The sequence below is a fragment of the Bison bison genome, unplaced genomic scaffold (genome assembly GCF_000754665.1).
Source record: "Bison bison bison isolate TAMUID 2011002044 unplaced genomic scaffold, Bison_UMD1.0 scf7180017864239, whole genome shotgun sequence".
Classification (NCBI taxonomy): domain Eukaryota; kingdom Metazoa; phylum Chordata; class Mammalia; order Artiodactyla; family Bovidae; genus Bison; species Bison bison.
The window spans coordinates 4,202,635-4,218,029 of record NW_011494811.1 but is presented as its reverse complement, the minus strand read 5'-3'; the positions used below and the strand labels follow the sequence as shown (position 1 = coordinate 4,218,029).

At 48.2% G+C, this 15,395-nt stretch overlaps 1 protein-coding gene across 3 annotated transcripts in view; it reads right to left on the bottom strand.

Annotated features, from left to right (window-relative positions):
- TMEM229B (transmembrane protein 229B) overlaps positions 1-15,395 on the bottom strand; it is a 42,404-nt gene that overhangs the window by 26,342 nt on the left and 667 nt on the right. Inside the window, exon 2 of one of the 3 annotated variants that reach the window (XM_010846726.1) lies at positions 9,066-9,118. The exons of 1 other annotated variant lie outside the window; for it this stretch is intronic. The gene's annotated coding sequence lies outside the window, so the exon portion shown is untranslated. Of the gene's footprint in view, positions 1-9,065; positions 9,230-15,395 lie in introns of those variants that run through there. One more of the 3 variants, XM_010846725.1, reaches the window with a different exon arrangement.

Below are 15,395 nucleotides of genomic sequence, written 5' to 3'. Positions count from 1 at the left end.
ATGATGCTAAAGCTGAAACTCCAGTATTTTGGCCACCTCATGCGAAGAGTTGACTCATTGGAAAAGACTCTGATGCTGGGAGGGATTGGGGGCAAGAGGAGCAGGGGACGACAGAGGATGAGATGGCTGGATGGCATCACTGACTCAATGGACGTGAGTCTGAGTGAACTCCGGGAGTTGGTGATGGACAGGGAGGCCTGGTGTGCTGAGATTCATGGGGTCGCAAAGAGTTGGACACGACTGAGGGACTGATGTGATCTGATGCTGCCCAGATTTGTGGTTAGTCCTATTCATACTGCCTGACTTTTGGTCTTTAGACCATGTTCATCCCTTTTGAGATCTCACGCAGGCACAGCCTCTCCCCCCCAAGTACCATGTCTGTCACAGCTGAGTGTGGCCACTTTATTTGTTTTTTTCTTCTCTTTTTTGGCCACACCACATGGCAGTTCCCCTACCAGGGATCGAACCTGTGCCCCCTGCCGTGGAAGCATGGTCTTTTAACCACTGGACCACCAGGGAAGTCCCAGGGTATGGCCACTTTAAATAACACACCTCTTTAAATAAGGGGCAGGTGATGGAGTCTCTTTAAGCAGCCTCACTGCAGGAAAGGGAATCAAGCAAACCAGCATATTGTGCAACTTCATTTATTTATTAATTCAGAAATCCTCATATGCATCTTTTATGTACAGACTACTCAGTGCTAAGTGGGTTGAAGTAAGAAAGCTGAAGCACAACAGTGGCGCTGATTGTCTTTAGAACATTGTAAATATACAATCTTGGAAATTCTACTGTAGCACCAAATACGAGAAGCCTAGTAATGATAATAACTTCGACAGGGCCTTTTACTTAAATGAACCTACTTCAAGTTCATCTCATTATTCATGCACTCATTCACATGTTCCTTAAACAATTACTCAGTATCTATGTCATGCCACCGAGTACACAGAAACACCCAAGAGGCAAAGACCACAGGCAAAGACACCTCAGGCCACAGGTGGCTGACATTCTAAGTGATCCTGGAGTGTCCAAATGGCCCATGAGACACACACTTAGGGCCACTGGCCACACAGGGGCACCAGAAGAAATTATTTTAAAGGAGGGCAAATGAGAGAGATTAAAAAGGAAGCTATGAGAGAGAATAAAAAAGAAGCTGCAGTGACTTTGGTATACAAATAAGTTTTGTTGTTTCTGAAAACATTATTTTATATTATAATTTAGAATGAGGTTAATTTATTTTTAAGTACTTAGGAAACCCTAAGCCCTTCCGTGCCAAGAGCCTCTAGAGACCTTAATCCAGCCAAACAGTAAGTACAGGTTGCAATCCTAAATGTCAACAAGGGTTAGGCAGCCAACTCACATTAGCAAAGACTCCAGAACTATTAAGAAGGCAGGACTGGAAGGACTCAGTGAGAGATTTACTGCAGGTGGGGCAGGGGGCAGGAAGGAAGGAGGTGTGAGAGAGAGAGGAGAATGGCACCCATAGTTCTGACTTGGGCAATGGTAGGGTCATTCACTGAGAGAAGAGGATGCAGGCAAAGGTGTGCATCAGAGGTGATCCACAGTGAACTGTGTTTCGATGCTCTAATTTTGAGGCCCACAGGATTCTAGGCTGGAGGCAGGTCTCAGCCCCCACTGGCTGCAGTGGTAGAGAGGAGGGGCCTGCTGGGGAGGAGGTGCAATAGGTGACCTCCCGGGCCCACAGAGGGCAGACAGATGAAGCCTGTGGAGGGGCCAGGGAGGGAGCAGGATGCCCAGGAAGGGGTCCTCCCGGGGAAGTGGGGGCAGGAGAGTGTGAGGGGCCATGGCCAACCGCAGAGGCAGGCCAAACGGGGACTGAGGGGAGTCGGCAGCAAAGAGGCTCCTGGGGACCTTTGTGACTGGGACAGTGTGGACAGGCAACTCTCTCGAGAATTTTGCTTATGAAGGGAAGGGGAGAGAAAAGCTGCTGGAGAGTAGAAGGGATTTTGCTTATGAAGGGAAGGGGAGAGAAAAGCTGCTGGGGGCAGGGGGAGGTGTCCTTTCTCCCTTCCTCCTTCCTTCTTCCCACATAAGAGAGGTGTGTGTGTGTGTGTGTGTGTGTGTGTGTGTGTGAGTCACTCAGTCATGTCTGACTCTTTGCAACTCCATGGACTGTAGCCCATCAGGCTCCTTTGTCCATGGAATTCTCCAAGCAAGAATACTGGGTGGGTTGCCATTCCGTTCTCCAGAGGATCTTCCCTACCCAGGTATTAAACTTGGCTTTCCTGCATTGCGGGCAGATTCTTCATCATCTGAGCCACCAGGGAAGCCCTAAGAGAGACATAAGAAAACCACAGTGAGGGAGAGCTGTGTCTGGGACATACACCGTGGGATACATATGGATGCTCTGGGCTGACCTGAGGTCACGGAGGGAGCACCGTGAGCCACAGTCCCAAAGACCACGGACAAGTGTGTCATTATATTAATAACCCCTTTACAGAGAGGAGACCCAGGCAGCCAGAGTTAAGGTCATACAAGTACTAAGGTGCCTCGACCCGAAAGCAGATCTCCCAGTTCCTGGTCCTCCTGCTCATTCTTCCAGACCAGTAGTTCCCAGTGGAGCCGCCCCTGGAAATGCGGGGGATGTGGGGGCCCTGTGGGGAGCGCTGCAGGTACTTATTAGTGGGGACCTGGAATGCCGGACGCCCTGCAGTTCCCACAACAACCCACGAAAGAACCCTCCCACATAACTTAGAACATGCCACTGGGCATTCACAGAGGGGAAATGCCCATTCATAGTTATCAGCATCTAGAACCAAACTCCTTTCTGAAATAAACACAGGAGATTTTTGCACAGTTTTAACATATACTGAATTGACCAGGAATACCACTGGAGTGCAAACCAAGGGGATACTGTACTTTATGTTTGGAACTTTACTAAGAGAGGTTCACCAACTGGAAAAACCACATCAACTTCAGGGGCGCCTCTCCTGGTATCTGAGTCACCCACACGACACCCTTGTATCTTGTGGGTATTTGTGGCTGAGAATGTAACATTCTCAGTGATTCTATGCACAGGTTCAAGCACCTGGCTCCTTCCTTCTGGTTTCTGTGTCGTTGTGCCCAAGCAATCCATATTGGAATATGCAGTATTGTATTATAATTAATTTTCCCTTTAGTTTTCTTTCAGTTTAGGCATATTGATTTTTAAATTTATGTATACAGGTATGTCATATTATCTATAAATTTTAATTGGGGTAATCGGGAGGCATTACAAATAATTGTTCTAATAAAAAGGGACACCATCCTAGATTGTGCAGTGCAAGGGAAATTGCAGTGCTGAGGGAACTGGAGGTGAGTAGAATCAGGGTGGCTTCATGTGATCAACCCCAGACAGGAAGTTCAATGGTCTCTTACAGATACTGACATGAAGTTCCTGAATGATGGGTACACGGTGTGATCAAACCTTGGGGCCCTGAAGACAACTATACAATTGGGGGCCTTTGGGAAATTTCATCTCCACAAATAATTTAAATTATACTATACTGCAGCATTTTCCAGCACGTAATAATAGGTAGAAGACCGCATGTCATCTGCAGGGCCCAGGGAAATGACAAACAGTTGAATGTCTGGAGGCAGAGGTGTGTTTAGATGAAGTCAAAGAACGAGGTGCCAGGCTTGGTCTGGTGAATATCTTCCTAATGGATGAGAAGATGAGTAAACAGTAGGTAAGAGGATGCTTAAGGATATTTATGGAAATGCTATATCACGAGGAATCGTGAACAGAAATAGGGATAGAGAAATGATCTCGGAGCACCTCCAATGGGTTAGAAAAACAGGCCAGAAATACTTACAGCTCAGAATATAAGAGGGGCTGGTTACTTAATGGTAGGGGAAAGGTGACCTCAACTCCCATAGGCATGCCCATCACTTCCAAATAGGTACGAAGCGTTCAAAAAAAGTGTCTTTCTGTGTATACCTATGGCTGATTCATGTTGATGTATGGCAGAAACCAACACAATATTGTAAAGCAATCATCCTTCAATTAAAAATAAATAAAATTCTTTACAAGTGTCCTTCAATCAAGAGATAGCTAACTGATTCATGTATCCTCCCCATCTGAGGTCACCTGGGGATGGGAAAAAAGGAAAGTCACAGCCTGCTGGCTTGGATACTAATGGAGGGCCTGGAAACAGGGCTTTCTGAACTTTCCGCAAACCCTCACAACTCTATTATCTCTCCTCTCGATTCCCTCATCCAAAAATGAAGAAAACACAATAAAACACTTTAGATTCCATCACCGTACATTTTCCTACTGTTCTGCTGTTCTTCCAGGAGCATTTGTGTAATATATATATTTTAATTTTAAAATGTCAGGTTGAAGCAGCTATAGGGATTAACAAGAAGAGCGATTCTCCCTTCTCAGAAGGTGGTAGAGGAACTTGGCTGACCTGAGCTCTGAAGAAACATCCAGGTGTAGGACTTGCATCCAGGAACCAGTTTATAAGTCTCTCTGCAGAGCTGACTTGGTCAAGGGCCAACAGCCTCTCCCCCACTCCCACACCCACCCCCAGGATTAGAGTGAAATGCAAGCACCCAGCAGGCACTCCCACCTGGAGGACACACCAGTTCATTGAGATGAACCAGGAAGCCTTCTTGGTTTCCTGGGTTGAGGCAAGACTGATGATGTACCTAAGGTGCAGAACTGAAGGAGGTGCCAAAAAGAATCTTAGCAATCAAGATAAAGGGTATTGTATGTAATACAATATTTTAAAAAACCAAATTGGTAACCCAAGGCGTGGGCTATTATACTGGAACCAGGACCGAGATTAGGACAATGTCAAGAAAGCAAGGTCATGTGAGGGTCTGTGACGCTGGCATTGTCCTGCATCCAAAGGACCTCTCCACCTGTTACTGCCAATAGCACCTCTGGAGAAATACTGCCCAGAACCACAATCTCTGCTCCCAAACCCCTGACATTCAGAATTGTTTAGATTTTTTTTTAAGGTAATGTACAGCGCATCCAGTAGATTACATAACCCCCCACAGCTGGGTCTGGGGGCAGCATCCCAAACACATGAACATCTCTACAGCCAAATCTATGAATATGCTAGCTCTGCGGATAAAAGAGACTGCCACTGGCCTCATGTTCATCCAGGTCAGGCTTTGCCATCACATGAGTTTAAAAAATCTTTTTGGTTTTAGAATGTTTTGGATTTTGAAACTGCCAATAAAGGAGTGTGGGCCTGAATAGCATTACATTAGGTCTCTTAAAGAAAAAACATGGCAGATTGGACCCAAAACTTCTGTTACCAACTTGTACAAAAAAGAGAACTCCAAAGGTCCTCATCAGTGACCACCCCGAGGAAGGTGATTTCTAGAAGTTAGTCAATCCCAAAGCAGACTTACAGCCTTCCCTACCTACCAACCAACCAACACTTAAATACCATCTGCATGTAAAAGCTTGGGCAGAGTCCTGGGCTATACTGAGAAATCCAAGACACAGGTCCAGCCCTTGAGAGCTGAACAGTTAGATGAGGCTGAAAGGCAACTATAAACCATTGTATTTTGGAAATCAAAAGGAGCAAATCCACACCCATACTTTAGGAATGATGAAACCAAAGTTCAGAGTGGGTGAAGGCCTTTCACGTATTAGCAACAGGAAGTGAGTGTCAGGGACAGTTCAGACTGGGGTGTGCTAACTGCCCTTCCCTACGCTCTGCATAAAGGCACATAATAACTGCCATTTTAGTGAGGAAATGGCAAGAGTTGTCAAAGATCCTAGCAGAAGTGGCTTTGGTCAAATACACCTTTGCAGCAAAGATGGGTTCCCTTAAAAGGACTGTAATGTAGGGAGGGAGCGAAGAGGTGAGGGGCCTCCTGGCAGGGAAATAATGAGGTATGGGGCGGGTGCCATGTGGCAGGTGAGCGGGCATGTGGATTAGGCTTTGGTGAAAGGCATAGACGGAGTTGCTGGGAAAACAGGCGGAGGCGATGAGTGGAGAGCTCAAATGCCAGGGTGAGGACTCTGCAATTAGGTCCTAAGGCAGCATTTCTCAATCATTTGAGTTCTGCCTTCATGACTATGGCTTTCTACTACCCTTGTAGGAAGAGACAGATCAGATCAGATCAGATCAGTCGCTCAGTCGTGTCCGACTCTTTGTGACCCCATGAATCGCAGCACGCCAGGCCTCTCTGTCCATCACCAACTCCCGGAGTTCACTCAGACTCACGTCCGTCGAGTCAGTGATGCCATCCAGCCATCTCATCCTCTGTCGTCCCCTTCTCCTCCTGCCCCCAATCCCTCCCAGCATCAGAGTCTTTTCCAATAAGTCAACTCTTCGCATGAGGTGGCCAAAGTACTGGAGTTTCAGCTTTAGCATCATTCCTTCCAAAGAAATCCCAGGGCTGATCTCCTTCAGAATGGACTGGTTGGATCTCCTTGCAGTCCAAGGGACTCTCAAGAGTCTTCTCCAAAGAGGCAGATAGAGCGATTTAAAAGAGACCACTCTGGGACTTCCCCGGTGGTCCAGTGGTTAAGAATCCGCCTGCCAATGCAGGGGATACGGGTTCGGTCCCTGATCCAGTAAGATCTCAGACTCCTTGGGGCAACTAAGCCTGTGTGCCACGACTACTGAGCCTGGCCTGGGAGCCACGACTACTGAAGCCTGTGTGCCCTAGAGCCTGTGCTCTGCAACAAGAGAAGCCACTGCAATGAGAAGCCTGTGCACACAACTAGAGGGCAGCCCCTGCTCTCTGCAACTAGAGAAAGCCCACGGACAGCAACAGAGACACAGCACAGCCAGGGAAACAAAAGAGCCCACTCTGGGGTCACAGTCTTTCCATCTGAATCTGGGCTCTGATGCCAACTGTGACCTTAGAGAAGCTCTCTTTGCCTCTGCTTACTCATTTGTAAATTAAAAAATAATACAAGTACCTCCCTTGTAAGAGTTACATGAAAGAGTGTTTTTGGTTATTCAGTTGCTCAGTCGTGTCTGACTCTTTGTGACCCCATGGACTGCAGCATGCCAGGCTTCTCTGTCCTTCACCATGTTCCAGAACTTGCTCAAACACATGTCCACTCCCAAAACAGCACCTGGCATTCATTATAAGTATTCAATAAATGTTAGCTGTTGCTAACGTCTTGATTTAAGTGAAATTTGTAGTTACGTATGTATTGTAGCCTTATCCTAAGCAATAATATTCACGAAATCCTGGGTTTCTTTTGACGTTATAATTCTGATGACACACAAAACAAGAGGTTCAGTCAAAAGTCTTGCAAATCTTAACTAAAGCACTGAATACAGCAGGTCTGATGCTCCCCAGCTGGTGCGAGGGCCTCCAGCAGAACCATTCAGGAAATCTGATATCTGAGCCTGCAACTGAGAGGGCGAGGTGGACTGGCATCTGACTGTACCTGAGACACACAAGGTGTGAGACATGAGCTGCCCATCTGCTGTGGATGGAGCCGAGGGGCCAGCTGAGTTGGGGGCGTGGGGGTGGGCCCGTGTCCTCAGGTTCGCTGCAGGAGAGGACAGTGTGATTGCTTCCGGGCTAATGTGGGCCACATGCAAGAGAGGCTGGCTCCAGATCAGAGCAGGTCTTATCCAAGAGGACCATTTGGACAGATGGAAAGACCTTAGCCAAAAGAGGCTAGAGGTGAATCGCTGAATTTTCAGGGGCTGAGGAAAGAACAGTGATCTAGAATAGAGGATAATTTGCTCTTTTCAAGACAACTGGAAGTAAACAGTCCCCACTTATGGAGGAAGAGTCTCTGAGAAACCCATGACCGTGGCCACAAGAAGAGACTCAGCATTAGGTACCTGCCAAGCCCAGGAAGCTGGGAGCTGGCCGACAACAGTGCTGGCCAAGCAAGCCCTTTCCTGTCCCTCTCAGCCCAGGGAGAAAGGACTGGATGTATTCAGTACTGAATTGAGACAGTTTGTGACTTAAAATGACCACAGGACCTTCTACTGCCTAAGATTGACCCGGATCATTCGTTATGAGGCCTGACGGAGTTTTCCTCCTGGGGCAGGGAAACAACCAATCCCACTGAATCAACATAAAGGGACAGCGGGAGACAAAATCAAGTCGTATTATGAGTGAATCCCAATGAGTCATGTTTCTTTACACTCATTAGAAACATAGCTATTAAAACAAAATGTTTGTCCCTGGACCAACTTAAATAATTTCTCAATATCCCCAGTGGTATGGTTACCACCATTCAAAATCACTGCAATAAGGCAATAAGGAACTCAGGAAGAAAGCAAGGTAGGCAGGGACAGAAAAGATTGGTTTGGTAGATTCAATGGCAACTCATTTGCTCCCCAACCTTGAATATGATGAAATTAAAAGATGTACCAATGGAGAGCAGAATCCTTGGATGAGTGGCTTGTTCAAAAGGAAATCGAGGCAGCCTGATTCCTTCAACAGAAAAGCTGTGACTCTCTGGATCCCTAGGCTGAGCTTACCATATGATCTTGTTCTTTTAGGAGGAGCTAGGGCTGCAGCATTGGAAAAGGCCCTGATGCGGGGAAAGATTGAGGGCAGGGGAAGAAGGGGGCAACAAAAGATGCAATGGTTGGATGGCATCACCGACTCAATGGACATGAGTTTGAGCAAATTCCAGGAGATGGTGAAGGACAGCAAAGAACTGGCATGCTGCAGTCCATGGGGTTGCAAAGAGTTGGACACGACTGAGCGACTGAACAACAACAACAGCAAGGGCTGCAGCGGGGGATACATTCTCATTGACTCTGAGTCACTGGGAAAGCATCGGCCAGTCCCTAGCTCCTGGAGCTTTGGGAGGATACTGGGCTGAACCAGAACCTGTATCTGCCAAATCCAAGCACTGACTGTAAGACATACACCAGTGCACGACCTCTCTGCTGCCTTCACTTGGGGACAGTAGGAGGATGGGGGGTGAAGATTAAGTTTTAAGACAAGATAGGGGTGTACTTCATCATCAGGCGATGATAACAATAAGGGTGAACAGAAGCCACCTCTTGGCTCCCCATTTTAACAAGGAGAAGTGACCCAACCCAGGCCTCCTTCACAAGACTTAGCCCCCTAACTTGCAATGTGGCTTCTTTCTCCTTCAACCTTACCTCTATTCTCTCAGCTGTGACTTCCTCCTGCTCCAGACCAGCTTAGTTATCGCCTGAGAAAGAACCAAATTATCCAGATTGTAACATGTCTGTGTGCATTTAGTTCCCCAGTCGGATCTGACTCTTTGAGACCCCATGGACTGTAGCCTGCCAGGTTCCTCTGTCCATGGGATTTCCCAGGCAAGAATACATTCCCTTCTCCAGGGGATCTTCCCGACCCAGGGATCGAACCCACGTCTCTTGCGTTGGCAGGCAGATTCTTTACTGCTGAGCTACTAGGGAAGCCCCAGAAATCTACTAGATGACCCAAGCATTATTGCCGGGGGGAGATGTTAGAGAATATCTCTCCCGACACTCCTATTTTACAGATAAGGAAACGAATTTATGTCACATGCCCTGAGTCATTGAGTTGAGACAAGAACTGAAGTCCCATGACCTCGGCACGAGGCTCCATTATACACTGTCATGTCAACTCTCAAAAGGGGGTCAGCCTCCCTGCTGCAGGCCACCACCCAACCTCCATTCCTCTTCCACAAACATCTCAACAATGGTAGAAAAGCCCCAGAGTTAACTTTCCTGGAACAAACAAGAAAAAAAAAAAAGATGAGAACCATCTCAGTGAACTAGCTGGTCATCTTTGAATGGAGTAATCAGCAGCCACAAACACTTTATCAGAAGGACAGGAGGGTCCAATGCTTGCTGTACCCTAGAGAGTATACCTGAGATCCAGAGTCATAATCAGGGTCTCCACAGCTGGACTATAATGATGGGCAGGGGAAGGCCCAGAAACTAGGTTGGAAGATGAGGCCTGGAGTCCAGAATCTGCAAAGGACTTCCCTGGGGCTAAGGTGGATGGGAATCCACCTGCCAATGCAGGGGACACGGGTTCAATCCCTGGTCCGGGAACTAAGATTCCGCAGGCCGCGGGCAACTGAGTTTGTGCACCACAACTACTCACCCCATGTGCCTCGAGCCTGTGCTCCACAAGAGGAGCCACTGCAATGAGAAGCCGTGCACGGCAACGAAGAGTAGACCCCACTCACTGCAACCGGAGAAAGCCCACACACAGCAACAAAGACCCAGCACCACCAAAAAGTTAGGATTAAAAAAGAATCTGCAAAGATAAACTACGATGACTAGAAGAGGTAGGGTGATAGAAGGAAAATGCTGCCCAAATAGCCGGTTAAGCAAGAGAAAAATTTGGCTTGTAAATGAAATGGGGTTTATGAGATACATTCTCACGCTAAGCAGAAAGTCTGTCCTCTTATAGTAACTCCCAGGCCATCTGGTCTGCTTCCCCAGTGCAGGGTACTGACCTCTCTCTTCCCGAACATTCGAACACTTGTCAGGATATTGTTTTTCAAAGGAGAATCTCAATTTCCATCTCCTTTTAGCTAGCTGTGTTTAACCCATCCCAGCTTTCCTACTTACACTTTAACTGCACTCCCTGCACTTGACTCTCTCCCCGACGTCTGTTCCACCATGCGATCCAAGGCTACAGAACACAGTGGAATCAGACAGATCTCAGTCCAAATCGCAGTTCGGACTCTTGCTAACTGTGTGGCATGTGCAGAGATTTTATCCTTTATCAAGTGCTCAGCCCAATGCCTGGCACTGAGTGAGTATTCAATAAACAGTGGCTGTCGTCGTTATTATCGCTAGGTTCACAGAAGCCAGCTGGAGCTCCACGGGTGGAATGAAATCTCAGAGGGCTGAAGTGGGCTGTCCAAAGTCACACAGTGAGTCAGGGAGGAATCCCAGATTTCCTAATCCCAGAAGCCTTTGCCAGTCGTCAGCTCCTACACAAACAGCATTATCGCCCAACGACCTCGAAATCTGGGTATCTGATTATATCCAGGTACTACAGCTGATGATTAAATAGGTACTCACCATGTACTAGAAACTTGGCAGACTATATGAAAGCTCTAAGGCATCTACAGATTAGCACAGGAAGGCCATCTCCTTGTTTGTGACAGCCAAAAACACAATCGCAATACAAAAGTCTGGAGCCACTGTTGCGTTGTCCAGTGGTGATAATATTTCTCATCCATATTTGTTTTCAGAAGGTAGATGAAAGGAAGACCAATGCCCTGGCTGCCCCAATCCTGGCTTTTAGAAAGACTTTTTCAATTGAGAAAGAGAAAGGGAGAAGTCCTCAGGACTCAAAACTAAATGGGTCTGACCAAGGACGGCTATGAAAAACAAGATGGGGGCTGGAAGTGGGCTAAAAATAGGTCCCCGCCATTGATTCAAGGAACTGCGGTTATTTTCTTCAAGGTGGGCTTCTTGTTGTACCAGGACCTGTCTCTCCACTGACTGTGCAAACGACAAGACCGGGGAGCCCCAGGAAGCACACTTCATCTTAAAGTATGAATCACCCTCTCAGAACTCCAGAAAAGAATCCTCTCTTTGTGGCCCCTCACTCTCCTTCTTGGCTGGCATCCCTCGCTCCTCGGGGCTAGTGTCAAGGCCTTAGGATAAAATAACCCAGGGCAAGTGACCTTTCTGATGGAGGCAGACCATTCCAGAAACTCATGAGACAGGAGTGCCTCTTAAAAACTGAAAGGAAACAATGAATGAATGAACCAGCTAGAAGGCCTTCATTATTCAAGTCCCACTGCAAAAGCAGTCCCAGTGCATCCTGAATGCAGGGCTTCTGAAGTGCAAAGCAGTGGCAGAAAGAGGCCTCTGCAATTATGCTCCCTGATCTAGTAGATCTCCCAATGGTAAGTTAGGATTTGACAATGCCATGTCTGATTTTTTTAAACTGCCATACATCTAGAGGGTGGAGCAGCAGAAAGGAGCAATCTGAGGATCCAAGTCCTGCCACGTAGACCGTCTGCCCTAATTCCAAGGATGCTGTCCCGTCTACAATAGCAGCCACATGGAGAGCCAAGAGCCCTGAAAGGATATCAAACTCCCCACTAGGGATTAAGCAGAGTAAAAGACAATGGGGACCTGAATGTTCAGAAACAGGAACTGGCAATGACTTTGGTTACTCTTCAAGCTGCCAGACTTGATTGTGACCGACCCAAAAGGCAGAAACACCAACATCAGTAGAGGGTGGAAAGTAACCTTTCAGAACCATCCTCTGAGGAAACAGGGAGCCAATATCACTCATTCTGTGGCTTTGACCTCACCAAATACCTAAAGGAACTGATGGATGTTAAAATGAACATTGGAGATAGCCTTAGGGTCTGGGGGTGGGAATCCACAGCTGCAGGATGGTGTGAGCAAAGGGAAGGGAGCAGGCTCTCCCTTTTGTCTGCGAATGGCATAGATTCCCTATCCAGCCTCAGTTCTGTCTATGGATGTCAGCTGCAAGGGTGAAAACCCCTTCCATTCTCTTGAAGCACAGCAGCATGGCACATCCCACAGCACAAAGTCTAAGACAAATGCATATCTGAAATTAAACATGTGGGTACCTAAATTCTATCAGTGCATGTCTATCTCATAACAAAAAAGTATAACCAGTGGATCTGCGGTACTAGATTCTAAACACTCTTAAATCCCAGGCAAGAAAAACTTCCCCAACACAGGCATTCACACATACCATGGCCAGCATGCTAACTCACAGTGTGACTCAGTTTCCCTCCACAGGAGCCACAGTCAAGAGTGCCACCTCCTAGCCCTTCCCCAGAAATCAGCTTGGACTTTACTTTTCAAATAGAAAGCCTCTATGATTTCTGAGAGGTGGTGGTGGAAGAAACAGAAGCCCTGGCCAGTCAGGCTGAGTTCCTTCCTGCTCGGAGCATCAGAGTCCCTCTGACATTCCCAGGTGTTGCCACAAAGGGAGTTGAGAGTTTGCCAAGTCAGAAGTTATCCACACCTTAAAAGGAAAGTTCCTTGAATAATTATAAAACAGAAAAACAAAAAAACCGAAACCACCTTGCCTGTAAACTGAGAATGGGGGAGGAGGGCGAAGGAAAGTAGAGAGACAAAAATTTGTAAACAGTCAGACAGGGCCAGGGTTAGATTTCCCTTCCCTCAAGGACAGCCAGATCTGATACGGCTACTGCTAAGGCCAAGCAGCTTCACTTTACTGCCCTTATCCAGGTCTCAATTTGTAACATCAGTGTTCCCAAACATCATCAGAGACCCTTCTGAGAGCATGGAGGGGGATTGTCACTGACATCCAGGCTGGACAACATCTACCAGAAAAAAATCCTACTAGGAAGGAGCTCAAAAGGCTTCCGGAGAGCAGAGGCAGACAGAATAGCACTTGCTGCCCGCAAGTACCTTTCTGATGAAAAAAACTACACTTTTGAAACCAACACTGAGCTTTCCCTATCACAGATGCTGTAATGTAGCCCTTTCCTGCAAAAGGACACCTTTCCCTTTAGAAACAATATGTGAATCTGATACAAGTGAAATAAACACAGTATAAGTATCCCTAGCTCATTAAACATCTTTCATTCAAGACTTCAAGGCACTTAAGTCATTTTATAAATGTAAAAATTCATGCTTCATCACTTTAAAAGGGGGAGTCGGAGGTAGTATCATTTCCCCATCTTACGTTCAGTACATTTGAGAAACAGTCCATGGAAAAGCCCCTCTCTCCCCACTGTAAGTGGGGAGGTCAAACCTCTATATCATTATCCTCAGTTCGGAAAAGCTTGGGATAAACCCAAAGGAGAACTGAGCCATAGCTAAGAGGGGAGAGGGCCCTAAAAGTGGGGTTGGTGGTGCTCTCCAGTCTCGCACCTGCATGTGACTTCAGCCACAGGTTCCAGGGCCATATAGAGCTATAGCTCAGGGGACTTCATTTTTCCTGATATCCTTTACTGCATCCTCCCTCCTGTACCTTTAAGTGGCCAAAGTTAACACTAAATCAGCTTGTTATTTCCCTCCAAGGACCAGATAAATAAGTTGACCCAGCATCGACTGTTTCCCCAGTTACTCAACTCTGTCCCCAAATATAAAGCCTTGGGGAGGAGGGCCAAGCCTTATCTCAGCCCACCCCTTCATGTGTCCGACCAGGCCCACCTCTGGCCCAACCACTTACAGCATTAGTAGTTCATTTACAGGAGCAGACAGAAGAGTCACCCGGCCAGCCTGCCCCCACCCCCGGCAACACCACCCCCAATCCCACCCAGCGCATTCTGTCTCCACAAGCAAGCAGATGTAGCTTTGCCTTGCAACCAGTGGATAACCCCATTCTCAAAGGGCTGTCCTTTCTAAGAAGGCAATGGGCAATCCTGCCACAGGATGGAGCCGGGGGTCACATGCAAGGGGCTCAGAGCTGGAAGCACCTTCTTCTTGGAGACACAAGGTCGGGGACTGGGGACCTGGAAACTGGCTCATTTGCTTTCTATAGCAAAAGAGAAAAAGACACTCTATCCACGCCCCCCAATCCCCAGAGGGTGTTCAGCCCTCCCCTTGACCCCTCTCCCTGCTTACAGCAAAGAGAAAACCCCAAGCCTCCCGACTCAAGTCCCAAGCCCAGAATAACGGCTCATTTGTTACTGGGTGCTGAGAAGGCAGGAGACTTGTGAGCAGAGCCCCCAAGGTTACACTGGCGCAGCTCCCCAGGGTCCTGTTCTTTTCCTTCTGGGAGGGCTCCCAGTGGCATCAGAACAACCTGTCACCCTAAGCAGGTTGTACCCGAGGCAACAAAACAAACATACCCCCGAGGAAACTGAAGAGAAAGAGGGAGACATAGTCCAGGGAAGGAAGGAAGGGGGTCAGTTTCGACTGGACATAGAAAGAGGGAAAGGAAGACACCTGGGAAAGAGGCCAACGTCTCCCTCCCCTTGCGGTAATGGTCCCCATCCCAGCCCCGCCTCTCCCACAGAAGACCGGAGATCAGGGTGGGCAGATGGAAAGCCAGCAACCCGGGGGCTGGGCTGGGCTGGGCCCCAGGGCCGGCCCGGGGGAGGGGAGGACTAGGTGTGCAGTCCACCATCGCCTAGTTTTCCCATGCACCCTGGAGACAGGGTTCATCTAGGCACAGCTTCCTCCCCTTCAGAAAAGTCCTCAAACTCAGGAGGGCCCGTGGTTCCCACTCCCAAGCCTCTCTAGCTTCCACCCAGACTGACGCCCCCTCCGCCCTCCCGGGGCTTCGGGGATGCTCTCCGCGCGGAGGAAGAGGGGGTGTCAACCTTGTGCTGCCGGAGATCCCCGGCTGGCCCCTCTCCTCGCATCTCCCAGATGCCCCCTTTGTTTCTGGCGGTGAAAGTTGCCAAGGTGCACCCCTTCCCAACACGCCCCCCTGTGCGCCCATCCCCCGCAGGGAATCCAAGCCCGGGCGCACCATCTAATCTGCGGCTCTCTCTCTAGCCTGGGCACCGCAACGAAATCGAAAGCAAAGAGCAGGCGGGATCCGGCAGC